Below are 11,141 nucleotides of genomic sequence, written 5' to 3' on the forward strand. Positions count from 1 at the left end.
GTCCGTCTTTCACGCCGTAACGGAGCGACGGATCGACCTGATTTTTGGCATAGATATAGTTTATGGGCCCGAGAGTGACATAGGCTACTTTTTATCCCGGAAAAATGTACAGTTCCTGAGGGAACAGCGCGCGATAACCGAATACCACGCGGGCGGAGCCGCGGGCAAAAGCTAGTGTAAATATAACACTAAAATTTACCTACTCTTGTTCCGTATTTCTATCAATTATGCTTCCAGCTAGCACAAGGCGGTCATTAGCTTCAAACTTTAAACCAGCTAAGTCAATAGCAAAAATTCAACCTCAACTATAATATGCTTTGACGTACATACCTACTTATGTTACGTAGTAAAAAAAAATTGTACGCTGCTGGCCCTTAATAGGTTAATTGAGTTGGAAATATTAGTCTTTAATACTAAAAAAAACCGTGTTAAAAGAACTTGTAATGTTGGTTTCATTAAATAAGAAATAAAAAAAAAACAATATTTTTGTAAAATTTTAGTCAATAATCAATTTTATTAAAACAAAAAGCAAAAAACTCATTTAGAGTTCCACAAGGCCCCGACGAGATTCGAACTCGTGATCTCCTGTTTACTAGACAGGCGCTTTAACCAACTAAGCCACGGCGCCGATGTTCAAGCGTGCGAAATATCGGTATAAGTATCGTGGCTTCCGGAGTGTACACGTATTATAACAAAGAACATGTGTTTTGATGATAAGATGATTAATGTGATTATGTAACAATGATTTACTTAAACTTAATGATGATATTGACATAGTATGTATGTATGTAAACTCTTTATTGTACAAAAGAAAATTAACAAAATACTTACAACTGACAAACTTTAAGATACTTGTACAAAGGCGGACTTATCCCTATCCTTATGGATAGTAATCGTATATTGATGTGGCATCCTAATGTCGATTACTTGTTTACATAACCTTATTCAAACTTCGAGACCAAAATAGAAAGTAGACGTTTTCTCGGTGTTTCTTTGTTCGATATTAATTATCCGGGATAAAAACTGTCCTGTATCTGCGTCTGAAATTATCTTCATATTAAATTTCATCTTAATCGGTTCAGCAGGTTACCTAAGTGTGAAGAGGTAGGTAGGATACAGACAGACAAAGTTACTAAGTACCTATAGCATTTATATTATTAACCACGCCGACTACGTGGTAATTTATTTTTTGTATATTCCTCTTACGTATCCGTAATCGTATCGTAATCCGTAGTATCGTTGGATACCTTTTTCATCCACAAACATAGTAGGTATGTACCTATCGTCATCATCACACCCAAGATCATTAAATTTTATATTTAATAATATGTCTTAGCATTATTACAACTTGTACAAACATTATAAACATATTACATACTACAGTAATTCTGTAAGTAAATTCTCACGAAACTAACGGAACAACGACAGAGTCGCCATCTGTGAGGAAGAATTAATTAAATAGCATCACGACGACATTGTAGCGCTATTACGGCTGCAATAATGGATGTTATGGGCTGTAATAATCAATATTACCGCTGTAATAATCAATATTACCTTGTAATTATGGCGGCGCGGATTATTGCTTTATTTAGCGGGGATGCCATTAGGGCGAACTTTATTGTTGTAATTTTATAATAGTGCCGCTATTGGCACGCTACGCGATTGGTTTGTAGGGTTGTTAGAAATGGATTAATCAACTTAACTGGTTAACTGACAATTTAGTGTTTTAGGTAAGTATATTGCAAGTTTGATTACCAAAAAGTTGTTCTTCGAAAATTGATTTTGCGCTATTCATTTATTACGTAAGATGAATTAGGGGGGATGGTCGACTATGATTTTTTTTTCTTACAGGGGGTACGAGGGAAGTTAAGATTAAAATGAAATTTGGTTATAATGCAAAATTAAAGTTCATTATGACAGTAAAAATCTTAGTAGGTAACAGAAATGTTTCTAAAATTACCTATTTTTAAGAAATAAATTTAAAACCTATTATTTTACAAAAACAAACCCCAAATGTACTTATAAAATTTTTTTTTCATTGTGAGTAAAACCACATTTAATTTCAATGGAACTACAGAACGGTGACAAAACTACAATATCAAGGAAATAAACGTTTCTAAAAAAATACACAAAGCAGACCATTATTTAAAATGCATAATCCTCTACTTCCAACGAAGATAAATAAAAAGTAGTGGCGATAGCGATAATAATTGCATAGTAACCCTGCTTTTTTTAAGTTAAAAATAACCCTTTGAGTACTTAAGGGATTAAAGAAGATTATTCTCTTATCTTCTCATTTAGTAGGACAATATAAATATTAAGATTACTTTACAAAGCATAATCTCGTTAGAATCAAGGAAATACAAAAAAGTGTGAATGAAGTGTTCGTAATTAATAGTAGTTAACTTTTGGGTTTTACCTTTTTTTTCGGGAACAAGACAGCATGTTTGGGGAAATATTCGAGCATTTTGACCGCGCGGTCAAACGTCATTAGCGTCCCAAGTCACTAGAATTTTAATCACGCTAAATTCAGCATCGGTATTGTCTTCAATTTTCATAAAAAAAACAACCCTGGCCATTACCTCAAAGTCAAAGTCAAAATATCTTTATTCAATTTAGGCTATAACAAGCACTTATGAATGTCAAAAAAAATCTACCACCGGTTCGAAAAACCTCGGTTGAGAAGAATCCGGCAAGAAACTCAACGAGGTATATTTTTTTTAAACAGATTTACAATATTATTAAATGATTTGTATACATCACAAGTATTTAACACAACTTTATTTTTAACACAGTAGGTTCGCTGGTATGCTGGTAGTTTAAAAAATGACGCGTAAAAGTGCCTATTGCGGCCTATTTACTGAATAAATGATTTGAATTTGTACCTATAACATTTCTATTTTAGTGCAGATATTATGTACATACTCAAAATAAAGTTATGATGCAGCCTTTAAGCTTTTATTTCGTCTGAGAGACATGCTAGGAAAGTGAAGTGTGAAGTCATAGTTTCCTATTATGTTTGATTACAGCAACATAGTTTTAATTTGTACCTGAGACTTGTAAATAAATGTTGCAACCAAATTTAATTTCCTTACGAATTTTCTGAAAAGCCCTCCTGTTCTCAGAGGAGGCTTGTCCCCAGCATTGAGATGTAAGTAGTGCCTATTATATGTTGTGATATAATATGTTCTTCATGAACCGTATATGAAAAGCATGACATACAGGACAGTAAATTTATAAATAGAAGTTACGTAAATTAAATAAAAAATCCACAGTAAAACAAATTGTTTGAAAAGGGTCCAAAACACAATTTTCTGACTGACTAGTGAATAAATCCGTTTTCTACTTTAATGTTTTCTTTAAAACTTGATAATCTAGCTTTGCTTGCACGCAAAACCACCATAAAGCTACTAGAATACGGAGGCTAAGTTCAGTTCAACAAATTGAATTTGCCGTTTGCTTCAGTATAAATTTACTTTAATTGGAATGCTACGTGTCTATAGGAATTATTAATTACAGTGGGATTTTTCTTTTTCTTATGTGTGTGTACAATTAAGAAGTGGGTGAAAATATGCATAACTAGTTCAAAGATTCCATTATATAAATAGTAACAAAACTAAAAAATGAAGCTACTTATAAAAACATGTTAAAAATTAGTGAGTATAAAGAACATTTGCAGGTGGTAGGACCTTGTGCAAGGTGTTGCAGATGTTTATGGGCGGTTGTGTTGTGATCTCTTACCACCACGAGACACACTTGCTCGTTTGCCTTCCAGTCGAATAAAAAACACATTTTTCAAAATATTTGTTAGAGGCCTTTGCTTAGTGTGGGACAGAATAGATAGACTAACAATAACAAATAATAATAATAATAATTTGTTAAAAAAGAAAGTGAAAATGTCCCGAATTCTGAGCATTATCTCCATACCGGTCTTTTATTTGTTAATACTTCCAAAATAATGCGTCTTCGAAATATCAAGCTCAAAGGACTTCATGGGTGGTCGCGACTAATCCGATTTAAGAGGGATAAGGCGCGCAAAAACTAACTTCCGAGTTAATCACCTTACTTCGCTTATCAGCATACCTTAATTACGTTTAGGTAAACGATCGCGTGACGGTTAAATTAACCAAGAGTTAACTAATAGCGTAAGTTACACGGAATTTAACCTGAAGTCCACTTTTCATCGGGTTAACTACGTGCTAGTATAACTGTGGGCAGTGCCACGAGATTTGAAGTGAATGATTACACACACAGCTAGGACTACATGAAGGACTGATTGTATATAACCTAACCAACAAAGATCGCAACAAAATCCCATGCAATCATGAATATCGTAACGATGAATCGACAGTGTATGGCTTTTTACGATCAATCGCCACGATTTTCATCAGTAAGTGTAAGTTTTCGGTTACAAAATACGTCTCGATCGCGAACACGAACAGCGCCTCTAGCGGAACGTTTGCGATGTTCGTGTTTCCATACAAATTGAGATTTTAACGCGAACGCGATCGAGACGTATTTTGTACGGGTAAGATCGATCGTACAGTACAGACGAATCGTACCGTATATGGGGCCCTGCACCCCAGCGCTGATTTTCAGCCAGCACCGTCGGCAACCCCTGGGCCGTTATATAGACAATACGTTATTGCTATCCCGCGGGAACTACTTATGCAATTTTTCGAGATAAAAACTATCCTAAGTCCTTCCCCGGGACTCAAACTATCTGTATACCAAATTTCATCTAAATCGTTTCAGCTTCGTGAAGAGGTAACAAACAAACAGACTTACAAACTTTCGCATTTATAATATTAGCGGGATTTAGTCCGTCAGTTAGATTGCCAGAAAATATTGGACATGTATTTTTTCTTTTATCAATTGAACAAAAAATAACAGTGCCCTTAGTGTAAGTTTTCGGTTACAAAATACGTCTCGATCGCGTTCGCGTTAAAATCTCAATTTGTATGCAAACACTAACAGCGCCTCTAGCGGAACGTTTGCGATGTTCGTAATTCCATACAAATTGAGATTTTGACGCTATCGAGACGTATTTTGTAACCGAAAACTTAACTAAGGGTACAGAGATGAAGCGCTTCGAAATTAAGGAGTGGGGGCACGTGACGTTACGCCATTCTAAAAGTATCGCATGGTGTCGCGTCACCCGGAACTAACCTTCCTATATCTTTATCATTTTTTGTTTCAGCTTAGGTACCTTATAATACCGGAACTTTTTCTTTGCTTAATTTTTTCCAATATTTTTAAAATGGCGGTGCCATTTGGGTTAAAAATGTAAAAGAGAGACTCGCCAAGGCTACAGCTCACACGTTACTATATTTTAGTTCATTATGGTTGCCAACTTGTGAATTTTAAACGACAGCGAAAAAACCGGCCAAGTGCGAGTCGGACTCGCGCACGAAGGGTTCCGTACCATTACGAGGGCTGCCTTTTTAGTTCTGTCGTTTGCAAACCTCCCGTGAAGTCAGTTGTGAAAATGGAAATTTCGAAAGAATAATTTTTTAAGGGGTTTAACGCGTCTTCATGCATCCGAACTGTGGAACGCTGATATTTTGAATTTCTACGTGGTTGCTCTAGTCTTAGTGATAGGCACCGTGAAGGCCGACCAAAAACAGCCGTAACCCAGGAGAACATTGACGCTGTACGGCAACTGATCGTCGAAGATCGCCATGCGACATACCGTGAGATAGAAGCTTCATTAAGCATTCCAGGGACCAGTGTTCAAAATATTTTGCATGATCCCACAGGCGTAAAAAAATTGATCTCGCGCTGGATACCACATTTACTTAGTGAAAACCAAGAAATGCCTCGCGTTAGATGGTGTCGCAAAACTCTGCGGCAATTCAGCCGAGGATACTCTAAACAAGTTTATGACTATATCAGTGGGTGACAAATCTTGGATATATACCTACGATCCGGATTCTAAACAGCAGTCGACTGTTTGGGTGTTCCAAGATGAGCCAAACGGAGCACTTCGAAAATAATGGTCGCCACGTTTGTTGCGAAAAATGGCCACGTTGTCACCATCGTGCTCGAAGACCGTAAAACAGTTAATGCTGACTGGTGGCTGTTTGTTTACCTGAAGTTATCGGCGAGTTCCGAAAAAATAACCCAAGACGTCGTATAGTACTGCACCACGATAATGCGAGCTCGCACACCGCCCGGCAGACAATTGCGTTTTTAAAAGAGAAAAACGTCGAAAATCTGTATCACCCGCCGTACAGCCCAGACTAAAGCCCTAAAATGATTTCATCACCTTTCCAAAAAATGAAGCAACGACTTCGTGGTCAACTGTACCGGACGCCTGAAGAAGCGGTTGGGGCATACAAAACGGCCATTTTGGAGACCCCGACTTTGGACTGGAATATATGTTTCGTTAAATACCATTTAACTCTTAAATTGTCTTTAGTTTTTCCAAACGACACAACTTAAAAGGCAGCCCTCGTATCTATATTTACAACATTATACATTAGCAAAAAATGGCAAATAAATTACGTTTGGTGTATTGTTATAGCGGCAACAGACCGGCATCATCAGAAAATTTCAACTGTCTCTAGATATCGCGGTTCATGCGATACAGCCTGGTGACAGACAGACAGGCAGACGGACAGCGGAGTCTTAGTAATAGGGTCCCGTTTTTACCTTTTGGGTACGGAACCCTAAAAACAATACTAATCGCTGCAGCTTACAACAAAGCGCCGTCTTTTCACTACACGACTACCGCGTAAGAAATAAAATCATTATAACTTTGTTATATTATTATGGTGAACACGCTAAATTCCGAAAACAATAACAGCCATAGGTTTTTACTACGGACCACGTCGCCACGGCGGCAACTGACAGAGCAGTAAATACGTAGGAACATGAAGTTTCCAACTGTAGCCGAAATCTTACACGGTGTCAAAAAGCTACTTCCAGCCTAGGGTGCAAGCGACACTGTGTGACACTGTGCCTTGCCCTTTATATGAACCAGAAACAGCCATAACGCATAACAATAACAAGGGTAATCAAAATAATAAATGACGACCCGTAGCGGATCGGTTTTTGTGCCCAATTATTTTTATTGGTGTTTTCTTAATTACATTCTTTGGCGAGAACCGTGCTTGTGGTCGTTTTAATTTTTTGACACTATTCTGTCTTTGGGGAATTAAACTGTTGGCCATAAATGCTTTTTGTAATCAAATTACGGCGATTGTTTTGTTTTGATTTGATTGTACATTCATCACTTGGCAACTAAATATGAAGTGCTAGAAAAGTAGGTGCGGATTTTTTTAGACTCAATTATTATTATCCAAATGACCAATAAATACCAGAAATTACGTAAGTAATGGGAAATATCTTAATAACATTAATAAATAAATATATTTTATTACAGAATGTGTTCATGTAGCAAAGCAAACACGCTTTCTTAAATTTCTCTATTAACTAACAAATAAGATATAATTATCTTGCTTGAAAACAGTAAATAATCGATCCTTAAAATATCCGTATCTAATTTTCTAGCAACCTCTATATCTGTGCCGGGTTCGATAGGTAGGTACTTAAGTATGTAAATTATTATCTGCGCTGTCTGCCTACTTTGGCAATGGTTTGGAAACAATTGCTTTATTACTTATTCTTTCCTTAAGAAAACAAAATGATCCATTTTTTAATTATATACTAGTCCCCAACAAAACTGTATTATTTTTTATTTTGGTTTTGAAGTTACGTTATAAATAGTATTTCTATTCTACAATAGGTTACTTGTAAAGTTCAAGAAACAAAGGATAACTATTAAACTCATGCCCCACAACGCTATAAACCATAATAATAATTATGGCTCATAAACATTCATAGATTCTGATCTTTTGATATCTTTAATTGAACTCTGCTAAGTAAATACTGCATTTTGATTAGTAAGTTATACTTACGTGTTAAGTAATGGCAGATAGAATCATGTTTCTCTGTTGAACTTCTCATGTTCACGCCCAAACCGTGTCTATTTTTTGCTTGTAAATAATTCACTTTTATCGAGTCTTGTAATAGCATAAAACATGATATTTTGCGTGCTTTTTTCCACTCAAAAACCTATTGCCTTAGGTCATAGTAAAACGCGTACATTTGTACAATATTTTAATTGAAATGCAAAGGTTTTAATTATTTACTAAAGGACATCAAAGAGTGGACTTTTTTTTAATTTAAAAACCAGTTTAAATTTTGCAACTGATTTTTGAATATTAATAAAAAATAATAAAGAAATTTATATCGGGCAACTTGGCCCATACAATAAATACCTAACAGACCACCACACCACACCACACCACCACCCCCACCACATCTCTACAATCCAATGCTTTATTACATAGTATAGCTTTTGCCCGCGGTTTCGCCCGCGTGTAATTCGGTTATCGCGCGCTGTCCCCTCGGAAACTGCATATTTCCGAGATAAAAAGTAGCCTATGTCACGCTCTGGCCCATAAACTATCTGTATGCCAACACGCCGATCACGCCGATCGGTCGCTCCGTTTCGACTTGAAAGACGGACAAACATACAAACACACGAACTTTCGCATTTATAAAATTAGTACAGGTACTTAGTACGAACTATGAACGCGATCGCCTCCCAATGACATCTGAATATAAAACTTTAACTGAAAACAAGACAAAGAACTCGGAATTATAAAAGAAATACTTACATTATGCTTTTGATGGTGTTTACACTGTTACGGGCTAATACGAGTACAGTGGGGCTACCACGAAACTAAAATCGAAGTTCGTATCGTTATCGTACCGTCCCTCGTAAGAAAAATATTAGTGTCAGTGGGACGGTACAATACGACCTCGATTTTCGAATTTCGTAGTAGCCGTACCTACAGTTACGTTTGCCGTGTAAGTTTTCGGTACAAAATACGTCTCGATCCCGAAAATCTCAATTTGTAGAGAAACACGAACATCGCAAACGTTTTGCTAGAGGCGCTGTTCGTGTTTCCATATAGAGATTTTAACGCGAACGCGATCGATACGTATTTTGTACCGAAATCTTACACTAGGGGTACTGGAGGATGCAAGTGGCGAGTTGTCGTTCATTGTGGCGTTCTGAGGGGGAGGCCTTTGTTCAACAACGTAATCTGCCGGCTTTTAATGATGCTGATGATGATGATGTATGATGAAGTAATTCGACAGTAAATGCGATCAGAATTCCTCTTTCTTTAATACTTTGATAGCTGATGACAAGAACTTATTAACTGCTGCGAGCTCGCAATAGCGCCCGTTTTTAGTTCAAGTCTCGAGTTATCAAACACGCGCTGTTGCGAGCTTGCTAGCAGTAAATAAGTTCCCAGAGATGATGATGATGACGATGTCTTAACAACTCTCCTGGGTCTCCCCTGCTCCAAACACAATGACTTACTCTGTCCCCAAAAGGCCGTACCTACTCAATTAAGTTATTTGAATTTAAATCACAAAAAGCGTCAGTCAATCGGTCATTCCTTTTTTTTACTTATTCGCGATTAATGGCTGCTTAGATTACCAGCATTTTGATTCATAATTAATTAATGATTTAAGTCGATACGAAGTGTTTTTGCAGCAATTTTGGTTTAATCGCTTCATTATCAATAGAACAAAATTTGAAAAAGTTTGCAACAATAGGCACTTATCTATACAGATTGTACGGTCAAAGACTTAAATTCATGAGCCACTATGTTGAAAATTCAGTTTAATTGCAACATTTCTTGCAATCCTACTAATATTACGTGTATAAATACGAAAGTTTGTGAGTGAGTGAGTATGTTTGTTACTCCTTCACGCTGAAACGGCTGGACGGATTTGGATGAAATTTGTAATGTAGATAGCTGGATATCTAGGCAAAAACATAGGCTACTTTTTATCCCAATATTTCCACGGGATAGGGATAAAATCTCGAAACAACAACCGCTGGGCTTAGAGTCATGAAATTTGACATGATTGTTTTTAATGTAACGTCAATGAAAACCACGATTTAATTTTGGGGATTCCCACGGAATTTTTTGAAAATCCCAATAATTTCAATTCAGCTGCTGGATTTGATTTAAGTGTGCGAAGCCGCGTGTAAACACTAGTAATTTTATAAAAAATGAATCGTTTTTATCAAACATAGATAAGAAGCACCTCAAGAAAATTCATCATCATCATCATCCCAGCCTATATACGTCCCACTGCTGGGCACAGGCCTCCTCTCAGAACAAGAGGGCTTGGGCCATAGTTCCCACGCGGGCCCAGTGCGTATTGGGAACTTCACCCACACCATGCTTCGCAGGTTTGTGCAAGTTTCCTCACGATGATTTCCTTCACCGCAAAGCTCGTGTTAAATTTCAAATGTAATTCCGCACATGAATTTCGAAAAACTCAGAGCTGCGATTCGGGGTACAAGAAAATTCGCTTTCACGTTAAGAAAAACGATCCATCCGTTTGAGAGCTACGATCCCACGGTCAGACAAAGAGACACACGTTATCGTTAAACTTACAGCACCCCTTTTTTGTGTTAGGGGCTAAAAAAAAAAAAAAAAAAACAGATAGACAAGAAGAACAGATGGCGTTAGTATCGTGACGTGAGGTCCGAATGACATTTGCGTCGAGCTCGTGATTGGTTAAATTACTACATGAGCCAATCGCAAGCGCGATACAATACAAATGCTTGCGTTTGAATAAAGAGGCGTTTGTATCGATACAAACGCAAGGATCGTGTGTAACATTACGAGCCAGCTTTGCGTTTGCTGAGCGTTCGACTTGCGTTTATATCGATACAAACGAGCGCAAAGAAACGTCACGTGGAAGGTCCCTTTAGGATTGGTGATAGCGTGATACCTAGCAGCCACTCGTCATTAATGAGTTCAGTAACATATCAAAATATAATTAAATCATTATCATTTATCACTATTGCCTGCATCCGCTCCGTGACCAGCTCGTAAGCAAAACCGATGCTTCGTCAATAATCGTTTTAGTATCGATTTCTAAGTAAGTCGTTATCGTGGCGCCTCTCGAATCCCCCTAATGGGCTGTGACCGTGGAAATGCGTAATGTGTTCTAAAGCTTGTTCCTTCAATCAGCGGGCATAAAGTTATTAAAGGAATTAGGGATTGCTGGGAAGGTTCTGCGGCGAGAGAAAAAAACAT

The 11,141-nt window shown here is 37.2% G+C and overlaps 1 non-coding gene across 1 annotated transcript; it reads right to left on the minus strand.

The window, feature by feature from the left end:
- Positions 1–554: 554 nt before the first annotated feature.
- TRNAT-AGU (transfer RNA threonine (anticodon AGU)) lies at positions 555–628 on the minus strand. The gene has a single exon. It is a non-coding gene; the product is annotated as a tRNA-Thr (tRNA).
- Positions 629–11,141: the final 10,513 nt, after the last annotated feature.

The sequence above is a fragment of the Choristoneura fumiferana genome, chromosome 3 (genome assembly GCF_025370935.1).
Source record: "Choristoneura fumiferana chromosome 3, NRCan_CFum_1, whole genome shotgun sequence".
In the NCBI taxonomy this organism is placed as follows: domain Eukaryota; kingdom Metazoa; phylum Arthropoda; class Insecta; order Lepidoptera; family Tortricidae; genus Choristoneura; species Choristoneura fumiferana.